Genomic DNA, 27541 nt, shown 5'->3' on the forward strand with positions numbered 1-27541 from the left:
AGCTGAGCAGTGACTCTCGATGATGGTGGAGTCCGTGCACCATGCTTTATTTACATAAATGCACAGACCCCCACCTTTGGTCTGTTGTCCTGTCCACTCGGAGTAAATGATGCCCCGTTAGCTGGATGGCGCTATCAGGAACGTCGATGTTGAGCCAAGTTTCCGTGAAGATCCGTGAAGATCAGGATGTTGCAGTCTTTGGTCCAGTTGTGGGAGGTGATCCTTAGCCGGAGTTCGTCCATTTTGTTTGTCAGTGAGCGCACATTGGCGAGGAAAAGGTTAGGAATCGCTACCCTGTGTGGGGCTAGCTCTAACCTGGCCTTTAACCCACCTTTGCGTCCCCGGCGGTGCTTTCATACGCGTCGCCGTCTGTTGGTGCTTCCGGTTGGCCGAGCTGGCTTGATCATCCCTCATCCTCCTGTGCTCCAGTCCCAGCCTATTCAACCTCTCCCTATAGCTCTGGCCCTCTAGTCCTGGCAACATCCTCATAAATCTTCACTGTACCCTTTCCAGTTTGATGACATATTTCCTATAACATGGTGCCCAGAACTGAACACAATACTCTGAATACGGTCTCACCAACTTCTTATGCAACTGTGAGGGGGCGCTGTCCTGTACGGCTGCCAGTCCTGCAGTTGTCCGTTTTTTTCACTTTTTAAAATTATTTTTAGTACGTTAAAGTGTGTAGTCGGGGGGGTCTAATCTTTTTATGTGTGGGGGGTGGTGTGGGGGAAGGGGGAAACTGCTTTTTCAAGTCCCTACCTGGTCGGAGAGGCTGCCTTCCTCCGAGCAGCACCTTCGACCCGTCCTCGCGGCCTACCAGCGGGTCCTGGAGCGACGTTTCCTGAGGGGACCTGGCCAGAACCTCGGCTTTGGCGGCGGCGCAGCGCTGGAGCGCTGTCGCGGAGCGGGCGATGCCTTGCCTGGGTCGCCACGCTGGAACCGCCGATGAAAACATCGTGGAGCCGCGGTTCTGTGGAGCGGACAGCTGCGGCGCTGAACTTTACATCACGGAGCCTGGGATCTCTCGCCGAGATCGCCAGTGTGTGGGGCTCCGTCCGGCGCGGTCTGTTGGCTTGGAGGCCGCGGTCTCCGGTGGGAAGGCGGCCGTTCCTGGCACCCCAGGCCGCTGAGGGTTCTCCCGACGCCGGAGTATCATCACCCGGCGAGAACGGCCGTGAACATCGGGCCCCGTAACGGCGACTGTGGAGGCCTCAATAGGTCCGACTCTAGGTGGACAAGAGGATGGGGACTGGACTTTGTGCCTTCCCCCACAGTGGGAATCACTGTGGGGGGATGATTTTATGTTTTAATGTTAAACTTCTTGAATGCTATGTTGTATTTTTATTAGTGTGCTGCAAGGACATCTGAATTTCCCCTGAATAAGGGGATTAATAAAGTAATAATCTAATCTAATCAACATGACCTCCCAATTTCTATACTCAGCCTGACCTGCTGAGTTACTCCAGCACTCTGTGAAACATCACTGTGCAGGGCAAGATTAACAAGTTTGCTGATGATACAGAAGTGAGTGGCTTTGCAGATAGTGAAGATGGTTGTGATAGATTGCAGCAGGATCTGGATCAATTAGCCAGGTGGGCAGAGGAATGGTTGATGGTTGCATGGTTCCTTGAAGGTCGTGTTGCAGGTATATCAGGTGGTCAAAATGTATTTTGGCACTTTGGCCTTCATCAGTCAGAGTATTGAGTATAGAAGTTGGGAGGTCATGTTGCAGTTGTATAAGACGTTGGTGAGACCATCTTTAGAATATTGTGTTCAGTTCTGGGCATCATTTTATAGGAAAGATGTCAAACTGAAATGAGTACAGAGATCTCCATCCTGGATCAGTCCAATCAGGGTTGTGTCATCCGCAAACTTGAGAAGCTTGACAGAGGTGTCTGTGGAGGTGCAGTCATTGGTGTGGCGAGAGTAGAGGAGAGGGGAGAGTATGCATCTTGCAGTGCTCCTATGCTGAGCGTTTGCTGGTCCGAGATATGCTTTCCCGCCTCACATGCTGCTTCCTGTCTGTCAGAAAGCTGGTGATCCACCGACAGAGGGGTTCAGGCACAGTCAACTCAGAAAGTTTGGAGCGCAGTAGCTCTGGCACAATGGTGTTGAATGCAGAGCTAAAATCAATTTAAAAAAATCCTCGCATAAGTCCCCTGGCGGTCTAGGTGCTGGAGGATGAAGTGCAGGCCCAGATTGACTGCGTCATCCAGAGATCTATTGGCCCAATATGCAAAATGCAGATGGTCCAGCAGAGGGATTGTGATATTTTTCAGCTTGGCCTTTCAACGGTCTTCATGACTACAGAGGTCAGTGCGACAAGCATGTAGTCTTTAAGACCAGTAATCCTTACCTTTTTGGGTACAGGGACAATAGTGGAGACTTTGAAGCAGGCAGGGACAGTACATCTTTGCAGGGACTGGTTAAAAATGAGTAATTGGGTGTGAGTGTAGTGATTGTAGTGGGGTGGGTGTAGAAGGGCCCAGTCTTTGCAGACTGAGGTCAGGCTGTGAGTGGGTGTGAAGTGTTGGTTGGGGTGGGAAAGGGTCCACTCTTTTCATACTGGAGTCTTGCCTGAAGTAGGTGTGAAGTGTTGAATGGGAAGGAGAGGGTGCAGGGTCCATTCTTTGCAGACTGGGGTCTGGCTGTATTTGTTGGGGAAGGGGTACCAGGGTTACGTTTCTGATTTTCAAACCGGCAGTAAAACTCATTCAGGTCGTTCGTCAGCTGACGATTGTCCCAAGAGCTATAAGGCTTTCCTCTTATAGCTGGTGATTTCTTGCATGCCCTTCCAACTGAAGAAGAGTCACTACCTGAGAATTTGCTCCTCAACGTCTCGAGTACCTTTCCTTGGCAGCTCTGATTCCTCTTCTCAGCTCTTTATCGATTAGGCTATCTTTTAACTCTTTAACAATTAGGTTATCGGCTTGACACATATTTGCCCCTAACCCCCCCCACCCCCCACCCCCAACTCCGATCTCAAAATGGAAATGTTACATCTGTATATAATGATCCCATTAAAATGTATATTTATGTCACAAACTATGGAATTCATATTTTTCAGTATTGTTATCAAGGAAAAGAAAGCAGTTCCAATTGTTTGATATTATTTGATATTGTTTAATATTATTCATATGGAGGAGAAAATACAATAGGTCTAAAACCTACCTTATTTTGCAATCTCACTGGTCAGCGTGGGTGGCGTGGGGCCAGCGGGGGTGGCGTGGTCCCAGCGGGGGTGACGTGAGCCCAGCGGGGGTGGCGTGTTCCCAGCAGGAGTCAGCGGGGGTGGCGTGATCCCAGCGGGGGTCAGCGGGAGTGGTGTGGGCCCAGCAGGGGTGGCGTGGACCCAGCGGGGGTGGCGTGGACCCAGCAGGGGTGGTGTGGTCCCAGCAGGGGTGGCGTGGACCCAGCGGGGGTTGCGTGGACCCAGCAGGGGTGGTGTGGACCCAGCGGGGGTGGCATGAGCCCAGCGGGGGTGGCGTGGTCCCAGCAGGGGTGGCGTGGTCCCAGCGGGGATGGCATGAGCCCAGCGGGGGTGGCGTGGTCCCAGCAGGGGTGGCGTGGTCCCAGCGGGGGTGGCATGAGCCCAGCAGGGGTAGCATGAGCCCAGCGGGGGTGGCGTGATCCCAGCGGGGATCAGCGGGAGTGGTGTGGGCCCAGCAGGGGTGGCGTGGACCCAGCGGGGGTGGCGTGGACCCAGCAGGGGTGGTGTGGCCCCAGCGGGGGTGGCATGAGCCCAGCGGAGGTGGCGTGGACCCAGCAGGGGTGGTGTGATCCCAGCAGGGGTGGCGTGGAACCAGCGGGGGTGGCGTGGACCCAGCAGGGGTGGTGTGGTCCCAGCAGGGTTGGCGTGGACCCAGCGGGGGTGGAGTGGACCCAGCAGGGGTGGTGTGGTCCCAGCGGGGGTGGCATGAGCCCAGCGGGGGTGGCGTGGGCCCAGCAGGGGTAGCGTGGTCCCAGCGGGGGTGGCATGTGCCCAGCGGGGGTAGCATGAGCCCAGCGGGGGTGGCCTGGTCCCAGCGGGGGTGGCGTGAGCCCAGTGGGGGTGGCGTGGTCCCAGCGGGGGTGGCGTGGTCCCAGCATGGGTGGCGTGGTCCCAGCGGGGGTGGCGCGGGCCAGCGGGCGTGGTGTGGGGGGAAGATGGCTTCTGCCCCGGGGGCGGGGGGAGGCGAGGGGAGCGGGCTCCGCCGCAGCGGTGTCTGGTGTTGTGGTTACAGCAGTTAGGTTTAGAGTCAGCCACTCCCGCCCGGCGACGGGAGAACAGAGAACTGGCCGTTTCAAAGTGGAAACGTTGATTTTTCCGATTTTTTTTTTTTTCGTGAATTTTTCTTAGAGGGTAAAGAAGGGGGGTGCAGTCGCACCCATCGCACTCGCCCTTCGGACGGCCATGTTCTTTATTATTCTAGGATTGGCACTAAATATCCCTCTTTATCCTCACATAGATACATAGAAAATAGGTGTAGTAGGCCATTCGAGCCTACACCGCCATTCAATATGATAATGGCTGATCATCCAACTCAGTATCCCGTACCTGCCTTCTCTCCATACCCCCTGATCCTTTTAGCCACAAGGGCCACATCTAACTCCCTCTTAAATATAGCCAATGAACTGGCCTCAACTACCCTCTGTGGCAGAGAGTTCCAGAGATTCACCACTCTCTGTGTGAAAAATGTTTTTCTCATCTCGGTCTTAAAGGATTTCCCCGTTATCCTTAAGCTGTGACCCCTTGTCCTGGACTTCCCTAACATCGGGAACAATGTTCCTGCATCTAGCCTGTCCAACCCCTTAAGAATTTTGTAAGTTTCTATAAGGTCCCCCCTCAATCTCCTAAATTCTAGCGAGTATAAGCCGAGTCTATCCAGTCTTTCTTCATATGAAAGTCCTGACATCCCAGGAATCAGTCTGGTGAACCTTCTTTGCACTCCCTCTATGGCAAGAATGTCTTTCCTCAGATTTGGAGACCAAAACTGTACGCAATACTCCAGGTGTGGTCTCACCAAGACCCTGTACAACTGCAGTAGAACCTCCCTGCTCCTATACAATCAAATCCTTTTGCTATGAAAGCTAACATACCATTCGCTTTCTTCACTGCCTGCTGCACCTGCATGCCTACTTTCAATGACTGGTGTACCATGACAACCAGGTCTCGTTGCATCTCCGCTTTTCCTAATCGGCCACCATTTAGATAATGGTCTGCTTTCCTGTTTTTGCCACCAAAGTGGATAACCTCACATTTATCCACATTATACTGCATCTGCCATGCATTTTCCCACTCACCCAGCCTAACCAAGTCACCTTGCAGTCTCCTAGCATCCTCCGCACAGCTAACACTGCCCCCCAGCTTAGTGTCATCCGCAAACTTGGAGATGTTGCCTTCAATTCCCTCATCCAGATCATTAATATATATTGTAAATAGCTGGGGTCCCAGCACTGGGCCTAGCGGTACCCCACTAGTCACTGCCTGCCATTGTGAAAAGGACCCGTTTACTCCTACTCTTTGCTTCCTGTTTGCCAGGCAGTTCTCTATCCACATCAATACTGAAACCCCAATACCGTGTGCTTTAAGTTTGTATACTAATCTCTTATGTGGGACCTTGTCGAAAGCCTTCTGGAAGTCCAGATACACCACATCCACTGGTTCTCCCCTATCCACGCTACTAGTTACATCCTCGAAAAATTCTATAAGATTCGTCAGACATGATTTACCTTTTGTAAATCCATGCTGACTTTGTCCAATGATTTCACCACTTTCCAAATGTGCTGCTATCCCATCTTTAATAACTGACTCTAGCAGTTTCCCCACTACCGATGTTAGACTAACTGGTCTGTAATTCCCCGTTTTCTCTCTCCCTCCCTTCTTAAAACATGGGGTTACGTTTGCTACCCGCCAATCCTCAGGAACTACTCCAGAATCTAAAGAGTTTTGAAAGATTATTACTAATGCATCCACTATTTCTGGAGCTACTTCCTTAAATACTCTGGGATGCAGCCTATCTGGCCCTGGGGATTTATCGGCCTGTAATCCATTTAATTTACCCAACACCACCTCCCGGCTAACCTGGATTTCACTCAATTCCTCCAACTCCTTTGACCTGCTATTTCCGGCAGATTATTTATGTCTTCCTTAGTGAAGACGGAACCAAAGTAGTTATTCAATTGGTCCGCCATATCCTTGTTCCCCATAATCAACTCACCTGTTTCTGACTGCAAGGGACCTACATTTGTTTTAACTAATCTCTTTCTTTTCACATATCTATAAAAACTTTTGCAGTCAGTTTTTATGTTCCCTGCCAGTTTTCTTTCATAATCTATTTTTCCTTTCCTAATTAAGCCCTTTGTCCTCCTCTGCTGGTCTCTGAATTTCTCCCAGTCCTCCGGTATGCTGCTTTTTCTGGCTAATTTGTACGCGTCATCCTTCGCTTTGATACTATCCCTGATTTCCCTTGTTATCCACGGATGCACTACCTTCCCTGATTTATTCTTTTGCCAAACTGGGATGAACAATTTTTGTAGTTCATCCATGCAGTCTTTAAATGTCTTCCATTGCATATCCACCGTCAACCCTTTTAGAATTAATTGCCAGTCAATCTTGGCCAATTCACGTCTCATACCCTCAAAGTTACCTTTCTTTAAGTTCAGAACCATTGTTTCTGAATTAACAATGTCACTCTCCATCCTAATGAAGAACTCAACCATATTATGGTCACTCTTGCCCAAGGGGGCACGTACAACAAGACTGCGAACTAACCCTTCCTCATTACCCAGTCTAAAATAGCCTGCTCTCTCGTTGGTTCCTCTACATGTTGATTTAGATAACTATCCCGCATACATTCCAAAAAATCCTCTTCCTCAGCACCCTGCCAATTTGATTCACCCAATCTATATGTAGATTGAAGTCACCCATTATAACGGTTTTGCCTTTGTCGCACGCATTTCTAATTTCCTGTTTGATACCATCTCCAACTTCACTACTACTGTTAGGTGGCCTGTACACAACACCCACCAGCGTTTTCTGCCCCTTAGTGTTTCGCAGCTCTACCCATACCGATTCCACATCCTGCAAACTAATGTCCTTCCTTTCCATTGCGTTAATCTCTTCTCTAATCAGCAACGCTACCCCACCTCCTTTTCCTTTCTCTCTATCCCTCCTGAATATTGAATATCCCTGGATGTTCAGCTCCCAGCCTTGGTCACCCTGGAGCCATGTCTCCGTGATCCCAACTATATCATAGTCATTAATAGCTATCTGCACATTCAACTCATCCACCTTATTACGAATGCTCCTTGCATTGAGATACAAAGCCTTCAGGCTTGTTTTTACAACACTCTTACCCCTTATACAATTTTGTTGAAAAGTGGCCCTTTTTGATTTTTGCCCTGGATTTTCCGGCCTGCCACTTTTACTTTTCACCTTGCTACCTATTGCTTCTACCCTAATTTTACACCCCTCTGTCTCTACGCCCACACATTTAAGAAACCCTTTCCCTTTAACTCCATCCTCCACTAGCCCATTCGACACCCCACCCCCCTTATTCAGTTTAAAACCACCCGTGTAGCAGTGGCAAACCTGCCTGCCAGAATGCTGGTCCCACACCTGTTAAGATGCAATCCGTTCCCCCTTACCCCAAAACAGATCCCAGTGATCTAAGAATCTAAATCCCTGCCCCGTGCACCAGTTCCTCAGCCACACGTTCAGGTCCCGTATCTCCCTGTTCCTGCTCTCGCCAGCACGAGGAACTGGAAGCAAACCTGAGATAACTACCCTGGAGGTCCTGCTTTTCAGCATTTTTCCGAGCTCTCTAAAGTCACGCTGCAGAATATTCATCCCCTTCTTTCCGACATCGTTTGTGCCGACATGCACTACCACTTCCGGATGTTCACCTTCGCCCTTGAGGATTTTCTGCACTCTGTCCGTGACATCCTGGATCCTGGCACCAGGAAGGCAGCACACCATCCTCGCATCCCGTCTGTTGCCGCAGAAACCCCTGTCCGTACCTCTCACAATGGAGTCTCCCACTACAATGGCGTTGCCTGCCTTAGGCCTTTTTGGTTTTGGCTCAACAGCCCTATTCGCATCACAAGCCAGTCCGTCGCCCAGTGTAAACACCTCTTCTGTCCCGACAGCTTCTAAGTGGGTGAACCTGTTCACAAGAGGTACAACACCCGGGGACGTTGGCATTCCATGCTTCCCTCCCGTTCTCACTGTCTCCCACCTTCTCTCTTCCAGTACCTTAGGTGTAACAATCGTACTGTAGGACTTGTCGAGGAACGACTCCGTTTCTCGGACGAACCGGAGGTCATCCACTTGCTTCTCCAGTTCCCCAACACGGCCCTTCAGGAGCTCTACCTGGATGCACTTCTCGCATTTGTAGCAGCCAGAGGCACCGGCGGTGTCCTTGACCTCCCACATACTGCAAGCATCGCACTGAATCAGCTTGCCTGACATCTCCTTCCTGAAGACTCTCGAGCCAAAGACTCACACTTCCCTCACAAGGCCGCTCACTCACTGCCGCTCGCTAAGAGCAGTCTTGCTTAAATTGACTGATAAATTGCCTGATTTACCAATTTACAAACCAAATTCCTCAGTTTTCAACTGTTTTCCCAGCACTGACTCACTTCTCTCCTCCCACTTGGGCTAGAGCCAATCAGTCGTATCTCTTGCTAAACTCCTGCTGCTGTTGTTGCTCCCAAAACTACAGCAGTTCTGAGTCAAGTCTGCCTGTCCTTGACCTGTACTTTAACTGTTTTCACTTCTCTCCTCCCACTTGGGCTAGAGCCAATCAGTCGTATCTCTTGCTAAACTCCTGCTGCTGTTGTTGCTCCCAAAACTACAGCAGTTCTGAATCTTAAGAGCATTGAACTCTAGGTTGCTGTGATGGCACCAGGATGGCAGCTATGTCACTTCCTTTCTATAGGCACCAGCTGTGTCTCTTCTTGTCTGTAGGCAAGTACATCCTCTTTCCAAACTGGCCCTTCCCACCTCCTCCGCACTGACCAGCGATCACCCCTACACTAGTTCTATCATACACAATAGGGACAATTTACAGAGGCCAATTAACCAACAAACCTGCTCGTCTTTGTAAGTAAGTAAGTAAGTAAATTTTATTGATATAGCACGTTAAAATCAACTCGCGTTGAAACCAAAGTGTTTTACATAGAAGAAATAATTAAGTTTCCATACATCTATAGAAAAATTTAAAAAAACAAAATTGACAGAACACATTATAGAATTCAACATGATCGTCCCCGCACAACAGAATCAAAATGTTCCAGTGTGGGGAAAGGCATCAGAAATTAAGTCCTCTTCCTCTGTGAATCACCCGAGGTCGGGGCCTATTTGTGGCTTCCGCAGCCTGTCCGATGTTGTAGGCCCTCTTGCCGAGAAGTTGGAACTCCAGCGTCGGGTGAACACTCCTCAGCGGCTTGGAATGTCTGGAGCGGCCACTTCTTCCCCGGAGTCCTCAGGCCGCAGTGGTTGGAGCTCCGACTGGCGATCTAGGATCCCAGGCTCCGCTGTGTTCCAAATCCAGTGCCGCCCTCGGCTGGACGTCCGCAGCCACAGCTCCTCGGATGTTGGAGTCGGTGGTCACAGCACTCCGGTGCTAACCGCACGGCGACCCGGGCAAGGCATCGCCCGCTCCGTGACGGTGTTCCAGCGCTGTGCCGCCACCGAAGCTGTAGTCACCTGGCCGGTCCCGACAGGAAACGCCGCTCCAGTCCGATGGTAGGCCGCGAGGAAGGGGCGAAGAAGCAGCTCGGAGGGAAGATGCCTCTCCGACCAGGTAGGGACTAGGAAATAACGTTTCCCCCTTCCACTCCCCCCCACCAACTACATAAAAGAAGACCTCCAACTAACATTTTGTTTTAGGGCCTAAAAATAAAAATAAAAAAGGGTGAAAGGACGGACTGCAGGCAGTCTTTGGAATGTGGGAGGAAACGGAGCGCCCGGAGAAAACCACGCGGTCACAGAGTCTTACAGTGTGGAAACAGGACCTTCTGCCCAACTTCCCCTCACCATCCCATCTACAGTAGTCACACCTGCCTGCGTTTGGCCCATATCCCTCTAAACCTGTCCGATCCATGTACCCGTGTAAATGTTTCATAAACCTTGCGACAGTCCCTGCTACAGGGTCTCAGGGAGAACGTGCAAACTCCGTGCAGACAGCACCTGTAGTCAGAATCGAACCCGGGTCTCTGGCGCTGCGAGGTAGTGACCCTACCGCTGCGCCACCGTAACGCCGCGTGTGGCATGCCATCACCCTGGCTCAGTGATCCTTGCAGTTTAGGGATTATCCGTCTCCCCGATCCAATTCAACCGTCTCAACACATTTTGTAATCTGGCACTTTGCCCAACTTGCCCAAACCGGCTAACATCTCCCAGCTACACTATTCTCACCTGCCTGCGCTAACCTGCCCTATCCATGTTTCTTAACTGTTTCTTAAACGATGGATAGTCCCTGCCTCAACTAGCTCCTCTGGCAGCTTATTACCCACCACCTTTTGTGTGCAAAAGTTACTACTCAGATTCCTATTGAATCTTTTTCCCTTCACCTTGAAACTAAGTCCCGTGGTCTTCGATTCACCTACTCTGGGCAAGAGACTCTGTGCATCTAGCCGATCTTATACAAATCAAGTATACAGTGGCTTGCAAAAGTATTCATACCCCTTGAACTTTTCCACATTTTGTCACGTTACAACCACAAACGTAAATGTATTTTATTGGGATTTTATGTGATAGACCAACACAAAGTGGTGCATAATTGTGAAGTGGAAGGAAAATGATACATGGCTTTCAAATTTTTTTACAAATAAAAAACTGAAAAATGTGGCGTGCAAAAGTATTCAGCCCCACTGAGTCAATACTTTGTAGAACCACCTTTCGCTGCAATTACAGCTGCAAGTCTTTTGGGGTATGTCTCGACCAGCTTTGCACATCTAGAGACTGAAATTTTTGCCCATTCTTCTTTGCAAAATAGCTCAAGCTCAGTCAGATTGGATGGAGAGCGTCTGTGAACAGCAATTTTCAAGTCTTGCCAGAGATTCTCAATTGGATTTAGGTCTGGACTTTGACTGGGCCATTCTAACACATGAATATGCTTTGATCTAAACCATTCCATTGTAGCTCTGGCTGTATGTTTAGGGTCATTGTCCTGCTGGAAGGTGAACCTCCGCCCCAGTCTCAAGTCTTTTGCAGACTCTAACAGGTTTTCTTCCAAGATTGCCCTGTATTTGGCTCCATCCATCTTCCCATCAACTCTGACCGGCTTCCCTGTCCCCGCTGAAGAAAAGCATCCCCACAGCATGATGCTGCCACCACCATGTTTCACAGTGGGGATGGTGTGTTCAGGGTGATGTGCAGTGTTAGTTTTCCGCCACACATAGCGTTTTGCATTTAGGCCAAACACTTCAATTTTGGTCTCATCTGACCAGAGCACCTTCCTCCACATGTTTGCAGTGTCCCCCACATGGCTTGTGGCAAACTGCAAACGGGACTTCTTATGGCTTTTTTTCAACAATGGCTTTCTTCTTGCCACTCTTCCATAAAGGTCCGATTTGTGGAGTGCACGAATAATAGTTGTCCTGTGGACAGATTCTCCCAGCTGAGCTGTGGACCTCTGCAGCTCCTCCAGAGTTATCATGGGCCTCTTGGCTGCTTCTCTGATCAATGCTCTCCTTGCCCGGCCTGTCAGTTTAGGTGGACGGCCATGTCTTGGTAGGTTTGCAGTTGTGCCATACTCTTTCCATTTTCGGATGATGGATTGAACAGTGCTCCATGAGATGTTCAAAGCTTGGGATATTTTTTTATAACCTAACCCTGCTTTAAACTTCTCAACAACGTTATCCCTGACCTGTCTGGTGTGTTCCTTGGGCTTCATGATGCTGTTTGTTCACTAATGTTCTCTAACAAACCTCTGCGGCCTTCACAGAACAGCTGTATTTATACTGAGATTAGATTACACACAAGTGGACTCTATTTATTAATTAGGTGACTTCTGAAGGCAATTGGTTGCACTGGATTTTATTTAGGGGTTTCAGAGTAAAGGGGGCTGAATACTTTTGCACGCCACACTTTTCAGTTTTTTATTTGTAAAAAAATTTGAAAGCCATGTATCATTTTCCTTCCACTTCACAATTATGCGCCACTTTGTGTTGGTCTATCACATAAAATCCCAATAAAATACATTTACGTTTGTGGTTGTAACGTGACAAAATGTGGGAAAGTTCAAGGGGTATGAATACTTTTGCAAGCCACTGTATATCATCTACAAATCATCTTTATATAATGATCACCCCTCATCCTCCTGTGCTGAGAATAGTGCCCCAGCCTACTCAACCTCTCCCTGTAACTCAAACCCAAAGTTCTGGCAACATCCTCGTACATCTTCTCTGTACCCTTTCCAGCTTGACAACGTCTTTCCCATAACATGGTGCCCAGAATGGAACACAACACACAAAATGCGGCCTCACCAACATCTTATGTAACTGCAACATGATTTCCCAACTTCTATAATCAATAATCTGTCTAATGATGGCCATTGGGCCAATAGCCTTTTCGACCACCCTATCTGCCTGTAACTCCACCTTCAAATAGCCATGCACCTGCACGCCTAGATCCTCTTCTCTACAACACTCCGCAGAGGCCTATCATTCACTGTGTAGGTCCTGCCAATGTTAGAATTCCCAAAATGTAACACCTCGCATTTCTCTTCATTAAACTCCATCAATCATTCCTCAGACCAACTGACAAATCGATCAAGATCTGCAAAACTACCCACTTTAAATCTGGTGATTTGGGAGCTCTGAGAACAGCGAGAGCCAACCTCAACCGCGAAATTAAGAAAGCAAAGCGCGCCCACGGACAGAAAATCCAGGGTTTCTTCCAGGATGATACCAACACCAGGAACATGTGGGAAGGCATCCGGGCCATAACAAACTACAAGGCCCCTCAGATGTCTTGTAAGGATGACACAGACTTTCTAAATGAACTAAATAATCATTTCGGCAGGTTTGAGGCACTGAACACCACTACAATGAGGAAATTAGAGCCTCAACCAGGAGAACAGACACTGTCTTTTGAAACTGCTGAAGTCCGCAAAATCCTGGAGGGCATTGACCAGCGAAAGGCAGCCGGACCGGATAACATACCGGGGCGTCTGCTTAGGGGATGTGCCGACCAGCTGGCTCTGGTTCTGACAGACATTTTTAACATCTCCCTGAAGCAGGCCATTGTTCCATCATGTTTCAAGACAGCCACCATCATACCAGTTCCCAAAAAGTCTACAATAACCTGCCTGAATGATTACCGCCCCGTAGCACTCACACCAATAATGATGAAGTGCTTTGAGAGGCTTATTAAGCAGCACATGGTCTCTAAACTCCCCTCCAGTTTTGACCCGTTCCAGTTTGCTTATCGCCCGAACCGCTCCACAGAGGATGCTATCTCCTCTGTAGTCCACCTGAGCCTACAACACCTGGAGGAGAGGAACACCCACGTGCGGATGCTGTTTGTTGATTTCAGCTCAGCATTTAACACGATAATCCCCCAGCATCTGGTGAGCAAACTGGCACCCCTAGGTTTCAATACCATACTATGCAACTGGATCCTGGATTTCCTTTCTGAAAGACCCCAGTCTGTGCGGGTGGGGAAGAACACCTCCTGGGCACCGGATCCCCTCAGGGCTGTGTCCTGAGTCCGCTGCTCTTCACATTGATGACACATGACTGTGTCGCCAGGTCCACTACTAACCATATCATCAAATACGCGGATGACACAACAGTAGTGGGCCTCATCCGCAATAACGACGACCAGGCATATAGAGAGGAGGTGGAACAGCTGGTGAGCTGGTGCAGCAGGAACAACCTTCTCCTAAATGTGAACAAAACCAAGGAGATTGTCGTCGATTTCAGAAGGAAAATTCAGCCCAGTCACACTCCACTTTGCATCAACAACTCAGCAGTGGAGCAGGTGAAAAAGATCACGTTCCTGGGGGTGCATATAACAGACACCTTAAACTGGTCCACAAACATTACATCTCTGGCAAAACGGGCACAGCAGCGGTTGTACTTCCTCCGCAGGTTGAGAAGTTTACACCTCCACCCTCCCATCCTCGCCACTTTCTACAGAAGCACAATTGAGTCGGTCATGACCAGCTGCATCTCTACGTGGTGCGGCAGCTGTACAGCTGCGGACTGGAAGTGCCTTCAGAGAGTGGTGAGGACAGCGGAAAAAATCATTGGGACTTCTCTTCCTTCAATCATGGACATGGGGTACAAGCGCTGTCTGATTAGAGCTAAGGGCATTACCAGAGCCCCCACACACCCACAATTCGGACTGTTTATACTGCTTAACTCTGGGAGGAGGTATCGCAGCATGAAGAGCGGGACAACCAGGTTCTGCAACAGCTTCATCCCCCAGGCCATAAGATTACTGAACAATCAACAAAACCGAGGCTAGAACATTTTAAATATCGACACTTTTTAAAAACTTTTTATATATATTTATTTTACAGAACCATGCACATGAGGCATTTTTATGGACGCACCTAGCACTTTTACTTTTACTATTTACCCGATTGGAGAGTCAAATGCAACGAAATTTCGTTCAAGGTGCACTGTGTCTAGGTGTATATCTGAATGACAATAAAGTTTTCATTCATTCATTCATTCATTCATTCATTCATTCATTCATTCATTCATTCATTTATGTCATCAGCAAATTTGCTATTCTTGCTGTCTATGTCCTCATCCAAATCATTGATATAGATGACAAACAATAACAGGCCCAGCACTGTACCCTGAGGCAGACCACTAGTCACAGGCATCATGTCTGAGAAGCAACCTTCCTCCATCACCTTCTGCTTCCTTCTATGAAGGCAATTTTCTATCAATTCAACTATCTCATTGGATCCTGTAGAGTTGCTGCCTTTCAGCCCATAGACCAAGGTTCGATCCTGACTACGTGCTGTCTGTATGAAGTTTGTACATTCTCCCCATGACCTGCATGGGTTTTTTTAATGAGATCTTCGGTTTCCTCCCGCACTCCAAAGACATACAGGTTTGTAGGTGAATTGACTTGGTATGAATGTAAAATTATCGCAGGAGAACATGAATAAGGGGTTTGTTGGGACACTATCTATCTATCTATCTATCTATCTATCTATCTATCTATCTATCTATCTATCTATCTATCTATCTATCTATCTATCTATCTATCTATCTATCTATCTATCTATCTATCTATCTATCTATCTATCTATCTATCTATCTATCTATCTATCTATCTATCTATCTATCTATCTATCTATCTATCTATCTATCTATCTATCTATCTATCTATCTATCTATCTATCCAGATGCTGATGTAGTTGATGGGAGTTTCAGGCAGTTTGCAGCTATGACGTCACAATGGGATCTCACAATCCGCCACCCGACAATGACATCACAATGGGATTTCATTAGCAACAATGTTAAGATCATAGAACACTTAGTCCTGGCAAGAACAGGAGGGGGAGGGGGCAGAGAGACGCTTGAACAGGAGGGGGAGGGGGCAGAGAGACGCTTGAACAGGAGGGGGAGGGAGTTCAGGGAGGGGCAGGGAAAGAGAAATTGGAGATTTTTTAAAAGTCCTGTCAGCAAGTGCTTGCATTTTTTTAAAGTTTATAAAGAGGGAGGATGAGTGGCTATGGGTGAGTGGTGGAATATTGCATTGGGGAACTGGTTGTGTTGGGGGAATGGGTGAGTGGTGGAATCTTACGTTGGGGAATGGGTTGCATTGGGGGACCAGACCATCCGTGTGTCAGGGGGATGGTTTGCATTGAGGGAATGGGTAAGTGGGGGAATCTAACTTTGGGCATCGTTTGCGTTGGGGGACCAGGCCTCCTGTGGGGGATATGGGTGAATGATCTAATATTGTGTTGGGGGACCAATCCTCCCATGTGACAGGGGCCCAATGGATGAGTGGGTGGCATCTTACATTGGGGAACGGGTTGCGTTGGGGGACCAGACCTCCCTTGGAGGCTATGGGTGAGTGGTGGAATATTGTGTTTGGTGAACGGGTGAGTGGTGTATTATTGTGTTGGGGGAAAAGGGCACAACGGATCCCTCTTGGTCTAATATATAATACTAAAACTCTATTTTTGTTTCTATCCATCTATGCATGTTTGCCCATGTGATCCTGGAACTATGCCAAAATGGTACACGATAGTGCTAAATGTTTGCACCACCTTACTCACCATTGTTTGTTTCAAGTTTTGTTCAGATTCATGTTATATTTCACAAGTTATTGACATTTAAAAGTTTACAAAACCCCACTTTCAGAACAATAACTTGACAGATGCTGTGGAAGTTAATGAGAATTTCTGGCAGTTTGCAGCTGTGACGATCACAATGGGATCTCACAGTCCTCCACCCGACAACGACATCACAATGGAATAAGCTCTATCCACCAAAAAACAGCTTGACATACAATTGGTCATCGTTCAGGTTAAAACACGCTGCTATTCCTCAGCTCCTTCAATTTGAGCTGCTGCTGCCACTGCCACGGGACATCAGCAGCGCACATGGTACTGAATTCATTTATGCGCGCGCATAATTGAACGCGGCACTGAGCTTACAGCGAGGTCTGGCATGGACACAGGCACAGAGTGCCAATCGCTGGGTCGGCCAGTCAGATCAGGTACTAAGTTGGTTCCAATCATATATGTGGAAGTACTTTGTTAGCCTTGGGGACAATGGTGGCCGACTAGGAAAAGGGGAGATGCAGCGAGACCTGGGTGTCATGGTACACCAGTCATTGAAAGTGGGCATGCAGGTGCAGCAGGCAGTGAAGAAAGCGAATGGTATGTTAGCTTTCATAGCAAAAGGATTTGAGTATAGGAGCAGGGAGGTTCTACTGCAGTTGTACAGGGTCTTGGTGAGACCACACCTGGAGTATTGCGTACAGTTTTGGTCTCCAAATCTGAGGAAGGACATTATTGCCATAGAGGGAGTGCAGAGAAGGTTCACCAGACTGATTCCTGCGATGTCAGGACTGTCTTATGAAGAAAGACTGGATAGACTTGGTTTATACTCTCTTGAATTTAGGAGATTGAGAGGGGATCTTATAGAAACTTACAAAATTCTTAAGGGGTTGGACAGGCTAGATGCAGGAAGATTGCTCCCGATGTTGGGGAAGTCCAGGACAAGGGGTCACAGCTTAAGGATTAGGGGGAAATCCTTTAAAACCGAGATGAGAAGAACTTTTTTCACACAGAGAGTGGTGAATCTCTGGAACTCCCTGCCACAGAGGGTAGTCGAGGCCAGTTCATTGGCTATATTTAAGAGGGAGTTAGATGTGGCCCTTGTGGCTAAGGGGATCAGAGGGTATGGAGAGAAGGCAGGTACGGGATACTGAGTTGGATGATCAGCCATGATCATATTGAATGGCGGTGCAGGCTCGAAGGGCCGAATGGCCTACTCCTGCACCTAATTTCTATGTTTCTATGTTTCTATGTGTCACAGCTGCATGATATAGCATGCCTTGGCAGCTGCGTTGGCCCGTTAATTTTTTCCTTGTATATGTTGCCACCAGGAGGAGTTATCAATTGGCATAATGTAAATGTTCTAAGTTATGCCAATGACACTCATTATACCTCTCTGTTGAACCCACTGATGCAAATGCCTTAAGTTCTTTGACCTCCTGTCTGTTTTTCATTTAAAAGATTGAAGAATGTTAACTTTATCAGAAATATTATTACTTGAATCTAAACCCAAATGTTACTCGGTAAACTGTGAAATTTGACTGCCTGTGTCAAAAACAAAGTCACAAGCCTGGGGGTAAAAATTGACAATCTCAAATAAATAAGGTAATGAAGTGTGCTTTCTATCACCTCAGAAATATTGCTTAAGTACGGCCTTTCTTAACTCAACATGACAGTAAAAAACTTATACATGCTTTCATATCAAGGAACTACTGTAACGCCTTCAAAATCCACCAACAAGTTACAGGTCATTCAAAATGCTGCAGCTCGGCTTTTAACAAACACCAAAAAAATGGAGCATAGCACCCCAGTATTATCATCTCTGTGAGATTCAGGATAGACTATAAAGTCCTCCTTGTCTATAAAGCCTTAAACGGCTTAGGAGCAGCATATTTTACAGACTCCCTCTTTCCCTAAGCGCCTATTCGAGCGCTCAGGTCTTTTGATGCCGGCCTGTTAGCCTCTCAATGCCTCAGCAATAAGAAAATTTGCTTTTTCAATGACCGCCCGCCAACCTGTGGAATTCCCGGCCCAGGGCTATGAGAGACGCCCACTCAGTTGACATTTTTAAACGGCAGCTAAAAACTAATCTTTTTAATCAAACTTATTACTGATTTTACTCTGTATTTGACCTAATTGTTTTTTGTCCTTTTACATTCCCAATTTTATATTTTAAATATTTATATAAATCTGTGCTTTTTACGCTATAAACTGCCTGTGTCCATCCTATTTTAAATTGTATTTTTTGTTTAGACCTGTGTTTATTGTGGAAAGCACTTTGGGTTGCATTCAATTGTATGAAAAGTGCTACACAAATAAAGTTATTATTATTATTATTATTATTACCTGTACTAGGTCACTGCAACTCTCCCCAGAGCCCTGCAATTCGACTTTACGTAACTAATGTAACTAAACTGAATTTCAAAACTCTAGATATGGGGAACCTAAAACACAAATGTTAACAAAAGAAAAGAAGACAAAGGAGAAAACCTTTTAGTTTAACACATGGAAGGAACAAATGAGGAACTGGCTTGGGGGGACGGCCGTGAGGGAGGGGAAAGAGCAACGAGGACCCTGCGTGAGGGCACCACGTTGAGGGGGGAGAAGGATAATGGACAATGGAGGACACGTTGTGGGGGGACCGCCATGCCGTGAGAGAGGTGGGATGAACAAATGGTGACCTGGCACAGCGGGGGGATATTTGATACTTTGGAAGCGCCCTTTATGGGCGACTATTATGGGCAAAGAATTTCACAGTGACCTATCACATGTGACAATAAAGTGTCATTTTACCTCCCCCCCTCCATCCAAGGACCCAAGCAGTCTTTCCAGGTGGAGCAGAGGTTCACCTACATCTCCTCCAACCTCATCTATTGCATCCGCTGCTCTAGGTGTCGGCTGCTCTACATCGGTGAGACCAAATGTAGTTTTCGCGATCGCTTCACCCAACACCTCCGTTCAGTTCGCAACAACCTACCTGATCTCCCGGTGGCTCAGCACTTCAACTCCCCCTCTCATTCTAAATCCGCCCTTTCTGTCCTGGGCCTCCTCCATGGCCAGAGTGAGTCCCACCGTAAATTGGAGGAGCAGCGCCCCACATTTCGCATGGGTAGTTTACACTCCAGTGGCATGAACATTGACTTCTCCAATTTCAGGTAGTCCTTGCTTTCTCCCTCTTTCCCCTCCCCTTCTGAATCAAAAACCTGTGCCTCTGCCTTCTCCCCATACCCCTTGATTCCACTAGCCCCTAGAGCTCTATCTAACTCTCTCTTAAATCCATCCAATAACTTGGCCTCCACTGCCCTCTGTGGCAGGGAATTCCACAAATTCACAACACTCTGGGTGAGAGAGAAGGTAGAACGTTTTTTCTCATCTCAGTCATAAATGACTTCCCCTTTATTCTAAGACTGTGGCCCCTGGTTCTGGACTCGTCCAACATTGTGAACATTTTTCCTGCATCTAGGTTGTCCAGTCCTTTTATAATTTTATATGTTTCTATAAGACACCCCCTCATCCTTCTAAACTCCATTGAATACAAGCCTAGTCTTTTCAATCTTTTCTCAAATGACAGTCCCGCCATCCCAGGGATCAATCTCGTGAACCTACGCTGCACTGCCTCAATCACAAAGATGTCCTTCCTCAAATTCGGAGACCAAAACTGGACACAATACTCCAGATGTGGTCTCATCAGAGCCCTATACAACTGCAGAAAAACCTCTATCGTGAAATCCTCTTGTTATGAAGGCCAACATTCCATTAGCTTTCTTCACTGCCTGCTGTATCTGCACGTCAACTTTCAGTGACTGGTGTACAAGGACGCCCAGGTCTCGCTGCACCTCCCCCTTACCCAACCTAACCCCATTGAGATAATAATCTGCCCCCTTATTTTTGCCACCAAAGTGGATAACCTCACATTTATCTATATTATACTGCATTTGCCATGCATCTACCCACTCACTCAACCTGTCCAGGTCACCCTGCAACCTCCTAACATCCTCTTCACAGTTCACACTGCCACCCAGCTTTGTGTCATCCGCAAACTCGCTAGTGTTGCTCCTAATTCCCTCTTCCAAATCATTAATATATATGGTAAACAGTTGCGGCCCCAACACCGAGCCTTGCCACTCGCCACTGCCTGCCATTGTGAAATGGACTCGTTCACCCCTCATCTTTGCTTCCGGTCTGCCAACCAATTTTCTATCCATGTCAACACCCTACCCCCAATACCATGTGCTCTAATTTTAGTCACCAGTCTCCCGTGCGGGACCTTATCAAAGGCTTTCTGAAAGTCTAGATACACTGCATCCACTGGCATCCCTTCATGCATTTTACTTGTTACTTTATTGGGCTGAAGGTAGACACAAAAAGCTAGAGTAACTCAGCGGGACAGGCAGAATCTCTGGAGAGAAGGAATGGGTGATGTTTCGGGTCGAGACCCTTCTTCAGACTTGCCTGAAGGGTCTGTTACCGTGCTGTATGACACTAATCAGGCTCTTTGGCCCACCATGTCCATACATCTTTGCCCATATATATTAATCCATTTGTCCGCATTAGATTTGTATCCTTCCATGCATTACATAGCAGAATCATGAGCAGGACGTTCAAGATTGTAATCTCGGCATTGTTTATGGTGTCACATGCTCCTGAATATAGGAATACATAGATAGGCCAGATGAAAGTGTGGCCAAAGGGGTGATGTAGGAGGGAGGGCTTTGGATGTTGGGACATAGACATTTCTGGAATGGGTGCAGCCTATACAAGCAGGTCAGTTTGCACCAGAATGGGGCAAGGTCCAATATCCTTGCTGGCAGTTTTACCCCTATTTATTGTTGAGAAGGTTTGAAACTAATTTGGTCGGGGAAAATGGGTCTTAGACTACATGTGTGATTGAGGGTAAGTTTCAGTCAATTGTAGAAACACTAGGTCAGTCATTAGGTAGACAGAGATGGGAATGATGTTGTACATGGTAGGATGAGAAGGTCAAATTACATCTTTTTGTAAAGATTCTGACCAGTAAAGCAGATTAACTTAACGCTGATCAGCATGTGGGTATATGGTATTTTTGCAATCACTGAGACATAGTTGAAAGTCCAGCAACTCAATGTTAAAAGGTATAGAAGTTCCAGGCATGACAAGGACAGTGTAAGAGGAGAGAGCATTGCATGATTTGTGAAGGACATCATCATTGCACTAATGAGGGAGGATGATTGAGCAGGCACTTCAAATGCAACAATATGGGTAGAGGTTAAAAAAGGGGAGTAGATTCCCAACAGTTAGCAGAAGATAGAGGAGCAAATATCAAGGAAAATTGCAGAGAGAAATTGTATTGGAATAATCGGGGATTTGAATTTCCCCAGTAATGTGGGATCATCTTCATGAGATAGGATTACAGACGGTAGAGTTTTTAAAGCGTATCCAAGAATGTTTTTTTGTGCCAGAAGATAGTCCACCTATGGATGTGGCCATGCTGGGCGCAGTCCTATGGAATGGTCAGATAAATGGGTGAATGTCAGTTGGTGAGCACTTTGGCATTAGTGGCCGTATCTCAGTAAGTTTCTGTTTGGGTTTAAACCTCTGCAGAATCAGTTTGACTTCACAATCCCTCCCAACACGGTTGCTCCCACTCTACCTGGCCCTCATTCTATACCTCCGTTGTGGCAATCCCACAGCTGTTGCCGGGCTCCGTCCCCTCTCTTGTCCTTACCTCTCACTAGAGTTGTGTCTGTGGCTCCAATCACACGATCTCACTGCTCACGCTCTGCCAGAAATAACATTGGAATTTGAGTGAACTGAACAACAGAGACAGCACTGAATAAGTGTAACACAGATCAATAGACAGCAAAACGCACAGTGACTGATTACCAGCTCCTTCCTTCAGTGTCCCGCACAGGGGACTGGCTGCTTCAGATTGTCAGTGTGACTTCTGCTCAGATATGCCTGGTATTACTGATAGCTTCAGTGCTTTCAGTTTCACCACAACCACACCCTTCGCTTTTCACAGAAACCATTTGACTGTTTCTACGGGGTTTAATTTGCAAAAACAAGGAGCGGATGGAGATTATTGATGGGGAAGTGCAACGAGATCTTGGTTTCCTTCCTCATCAGCAAAGATCATAGAGCAGAGCAAGATAGACAACTCCAGCAAAATCAAATGGACTGACGTGTAGTATGCAACGGAGTGTAACTTCCGCCATTTCAGTAAACCCGACGACTTTAGTTATCCCTCTCGCAGTGTAATCAGCGTTGCGGGGGAATAGTTTGTGTTTACTATGTTTATAGTATGTTAATAGTATCTTTGCTTGGAGCCCGGTACGCAGACTGAGAATCCCCCCCCCCCCCCCCCCCCCCTCCCCCCCTCACCCCGTGCAACACTCACAGACTCTGCTACCAGAAGGCAGACTATTAAATCAATCCCGAGTATCTAACTGTCACTACACAGAGCATCCAGAGAACCGGCCTCCACCGCGCTCTGAGCCAGAGAATTCCACAGACTCACAACTCTCTGTGTGAAAAGGTGTTTCCTCATCTCCGTCCTAAATGGCTTACCCCTTATTCTTAAACTGTGGCCCCCAACATCGGGAACATGTTTCCTGCCTGTAGCATGTCTAACCCTTAATAATCTTATATGTTTCAATAAGATATCCTCTCATCCATCTAAATTCCAGTATAAGAGCCCAGCTGCTCCATTCTCTCAGCATATGCAGTCCCGCCATCCCGGGAATTAACCTTCTAAACCCGAGAATGCCACAGATTCACAACCCTCTGTGTGAAAAAGTGTTTCCTCATCCCTGTTCTAAATGACTTACCCCTTATTCTTAAACTGTGGCCCCCAACATCGGGAACATGTTTCCTGCCTCTGGCATGTCCAATCCCTTAATAATCTTATATGTTTCAATAAGATCCCCTCTCACCCTTCTAAACTCCAGAGTGTACAAGCCCAGCTGCTCCATTCTCTCAGCATATGACATGAATGCATGGCGGAGTAGACTCGGGGCTAAATGGCCTATTTGTCCTATTATAACATGTAAACATAAAAGAATGACATAGACCTCCAGTTATAGAGTGGGCATACTTTGAAGAGACTTTGCATTGGACCAGTAAAATGGAGACACAAGTTACTAAGTTTAGTTTATTGTCGCGTGTGCCGAGGTACAGTGAAAAACTTTTGTTCATAAGTTCAGAAGGGATAAGAGCAGAATTAGTCCATTTGGCCCATCAAGTCTACTCCACCATTCAATCATGCTTGATCTGTCTTCTCCCCTGATACCTGTTGCGTGCTATCCAGTAAGCTGATAGACTATACATGATTACAATGGAGATGTCCACCATGCACATACACAGGATAAACAGAATAACAATTAGTGCAAGATAAAGTCCAGTAAAGTCCGATCGAAGATAGTCCAAGGGTCTCCAATGAGGTAGATTGTAGCTCAGGACCACTCTCTAGTTGGTGGTAGGATGGTTCAGTTGCCTGATAACAGCAGGGAAGAAACTGCCCCTGAATCTGGAGGTGTGCGTTTTCACACTTCTTTACCTCTTGCCCGATGGGAGAGGGGAGAAGAGGGAGTGGCCGGGGTGAGACTGGCCCTTGGTTATACTGCTGGCCTTGCCGAGGCAGCGTGAGGTGTAGATGGAGTTGATGGAGGAAGGGAGGTTGGTTTGTGTGATGGTCTGGGCTGCGTCCTAGATGTGATAGCAGTGAATGATGGTTGTGGGAATGTGGTTGGGTGATTGGGTTGGAGGCACTGCCTCCCGACATATTTTCAATGGTGGGCTGGGGGGGGGTCCGTGATGAACCGAGCTGAGTTCACAACTCTGTGTCTGCCTCCTGCGTTGCTGTGTGTTGGAACAGCGATGGGGGTGGAGCACTGCAAGGTCCAAGGATGAGATGGCATACCTAATCAGTCTCCTAATTGGCCAGCGGGGCCTGTGGACATTAACACCATGAAGCCACGGCTTCCGGTAAAAAGAGGCCGACTCGGGAGCTCCATGCCACGGAGTGTTCCGATCCATCCCGATGCCGGAGTTTCCATCATCCCGATGCGAGGGCTTGAACAGCGGACCGTCCGTCGGCAGCGGTGAACTGCGGAGGGATCAAAGGCCCCGAACCGTGACGGGGAACAAAGGAGGAAGCTAATTGAACTTTATTACCTTCCATCACAGTGAGGAATGTGGATTCCACTGTGGTGGATGTTTATGTTAAATTTTATTTTATGTGGCTGTGTGTGTTGTTGCATTTCACTTAGTATGGCTTTACGCTAACTCAAATTTCACTGTATTCATTGGTTGTGACAATAAACGCAAACTTGAACTCGAAATCAAACTCCTTTTCATAGAGTCATAGAGTGATACAGTGTGGAAACAGGCCCTTCAGCCCAACTTGCCCACACTGGCCAACATGCCCCAGCTACACTAGTCGCACCTGCCTGCATTTGGTCCATATCCCTCCAAAACGTTGGGATAGTGCCAGCCTCAACTACCTCCTCTGGCAACTCATTCAACGCACCCACCACCCCTTTGTGAGAAAAAGCCACCCCTCAGATTCCTATTAAATCTTTTCCCCTTCACTTTAAACCTATGGATGTTACAGCTTCTGTGTCGTCCACACCATGAGGAGCTGCGATTGGAAATGGTAAATGCTCGGAGATGGGTTAGTTCAGATAAAATGACATCGCTTCAGAAAGAGATTGGAAGTCGAACAACAAAATTATAGTCCAGTCATTTTTAATTTGGCTTCACTTTTCAAAGCTGGTTCAAGTGGAAGGGGGTTGGAATGAGCGAAACCTTATGGATTTGTCACAGTGTGGGAAGGAACTGGAGATGCTGGTTTACACCAAAGATAGACACTTTACAGGTCGAGCAGGAACGTCACCCATTCCTTCTCTCCAGAGATGCTGCCTGTCCCGCTGAGTTCAGAGCATGTCCCACGAGCATGCGACTCCATGTGGCAAGCGTGACCTAACGTGGTGGCTTGAGCCGTACGGCCTTGCGAGGCCAGTCCCACTTCGATCGCCGGAGCCGTATGGAGTTGTGCGGAGCTGGTCCCGACATCGCGCAGGGCTCCGAAAAACTGACACTGTTCAAAAATTCCGCGCGGCAACGGCCTGTCGGCCCGCAGCCGCATTGAGGCCGCACGCAGCGTCTTGACGGCGTACACCTAGCGCGAACTTCCCGCGGACTTTACTCGAACTTCACGTCAACTCGTACGAGATCGCTCGACCTCCGCGCGGCCTCTGCTTCCGGTTTGGTCGTGCTCGCCGCATGCAGCCGCATGCTGGTGGGACAGGCCCTGTACGGGGATCACTCGACCTCCGCGCGGCCCCCGCTTCCGGTTTGGTCGCGCTTGCCGCATGCAGTCGCATGCTCGTGGGACAGGCCCTTTACTCCAGTATTTTGTGTCTGTCTTCGGATTTGTCAAAGAATTGTATGGAGCAGGACACATCTTTAAGGTAGGGTTTAACCTGATGGAGGGTCTTTCAGGTCTTCACATGGTAACCATGGCTATGCTTCAATAAAAAGACACTGGACTAACTCAGTGTTTAAGAAAGCACTGCAGATGCTGGAAAAATGGAAGGTAGACAAAAATGCTGGAGAAACTCAGTGGGTAAGGCAGCATCGATGGAGCGAAGGAATAGGTGGCCACATCGGCCAACAATGCCCCAATCTGGAGGTGTGCGTTTTCACACTTCTGTATCTTTTTCCCCGATGGGAGAGGGGAGAAGAGGGAGTGGCCGGGGTGAGACTGGTCCTTGATTCTGCTGATGGCTTTGCCGACCGAGGCCGGGTGGCACAGAAGGGGTTAAACCTCGTCAGCCGAGCTTTGCGCTGACCTGCCCCGTCATGTACCCTCGATACTTCTCGCTATATTACAAAAATATTAACCCAGGATTATGGATGGAGAACCAAACATCAGCTTAGTTACATTGCAGACCCGTGGTGACGGAACAAGCTCATTAATCATACTACAGCTATTTATCTTTCCTTAACATGCTAATCGAAAATAGCTGGAGGGAGTCAAATCCAATTTAAACACAGTGGAAATTGTGCTGTTTATGTAGCCGCTTGTCAGAGGAACTGAGGCCTGAAAGTTTAGGATTTCCAAGTTTACTCCCTTGATATCTAGCAGGTGACAATCTAAACAAGCCCAGCATTAGTTTTGTCTGTAAGGACTGCGACTTCCAGGAATATTGCTTATTCTTTGACACGTGATGTTGTTTCATGCCAGGAGAGGGAATATCACCCCAGTGAAGTGTTTATTTTGCAAAATTGATCCCGGGCCACTTCGTTAAGCTCTGATTGGGAGTTGTTTAGCATTCTATAGAGTCATAGACACAGCATGGAAACAGGCCCTTTGGCCCAACTTGCCCACACCGGCCAACATTCCCCAGCTACATCAGTCCCACCCGCCCGCGTTTGGTCCATATCCCTCCAAACCTGTCCTATCCATGTACCTGTCCAACTGTTTTTTAAACAATGGGATAGTCCCTGCCTCAACTACCTCATCTGGCAGCTCGATCCCCTTTGTATGAAAAAGTTACACCTCAGATTCCTATTAAATCTTTTCCCCCTCACCTTCAACCTATGTTCTCTGGTCCTCGATTCACCTACTCTGGGCAAGAGACTCTGTGCATCTACCTGATCTATTCATCTCGTGATTTTGTACACCTCTATCAGATCGCCCCTCATCCTCCTGCACTCCGAGGATTGGCGAACCGGCCTACTCAACCTCTCCCTATAGCTCACACCCTCTAGTCCTGGCAACATCCTCGTAAACATTCTATGTTTTCTCTTTGCTGCTTTAGTTCAGGTTAGTTTAATATTGTCGCGTGTTCTGAGGTACAGTGAAAAGCTTTCTTAATTTAGTTTAGTGATACAGCTTGGATGCAGGCCCTTCGGCCCACTAAGTCCGCCCCGACCAGTGATCACCCCGACACTAGGTTAGTTTAGCAGTTACTTTCCAGACACCAAGTTAGTTTAGTCTAGTTTAGAAACAGGCCCTTCGGCCCACCTAGTCTGCGCCGACTAATGAGCTAGCATACACTAACACTATCCCACATACTAATGAAAATCACTAATTTTCCAAGCAATTCGTCGACAAATGAAAATTGTTAAGGGCTTGGACACGCTAGAGGCAGGAAACATGTTCCCGATGTTGGGGGAGTCCAGAACCAGGGGCCACAGTTTAAGAATAAGGAGTAAGCCATTTTGAATGGAGACGAGGAAACACTTTTTCTCACAGATAGTGGTGAGTCTGTGGAATTCTCTGCCCCAGAGGGCGGTGGAGGCCGGTTCTC

This window comes from Amblyraja radiata, chromosome 1 (assembly GCF_010909765.2).
Source record: "Amblyraja radiata isolate CabotCenter1 chromosome 1, sAmbRad1.1.pri, whole genome shotgun sequence".
NCBI lineage: Eukaryota > Metazoa > Chordata > Chondrichthyes > Rajiformes > Rajidae > Amblyraja > Amblyraja radiata.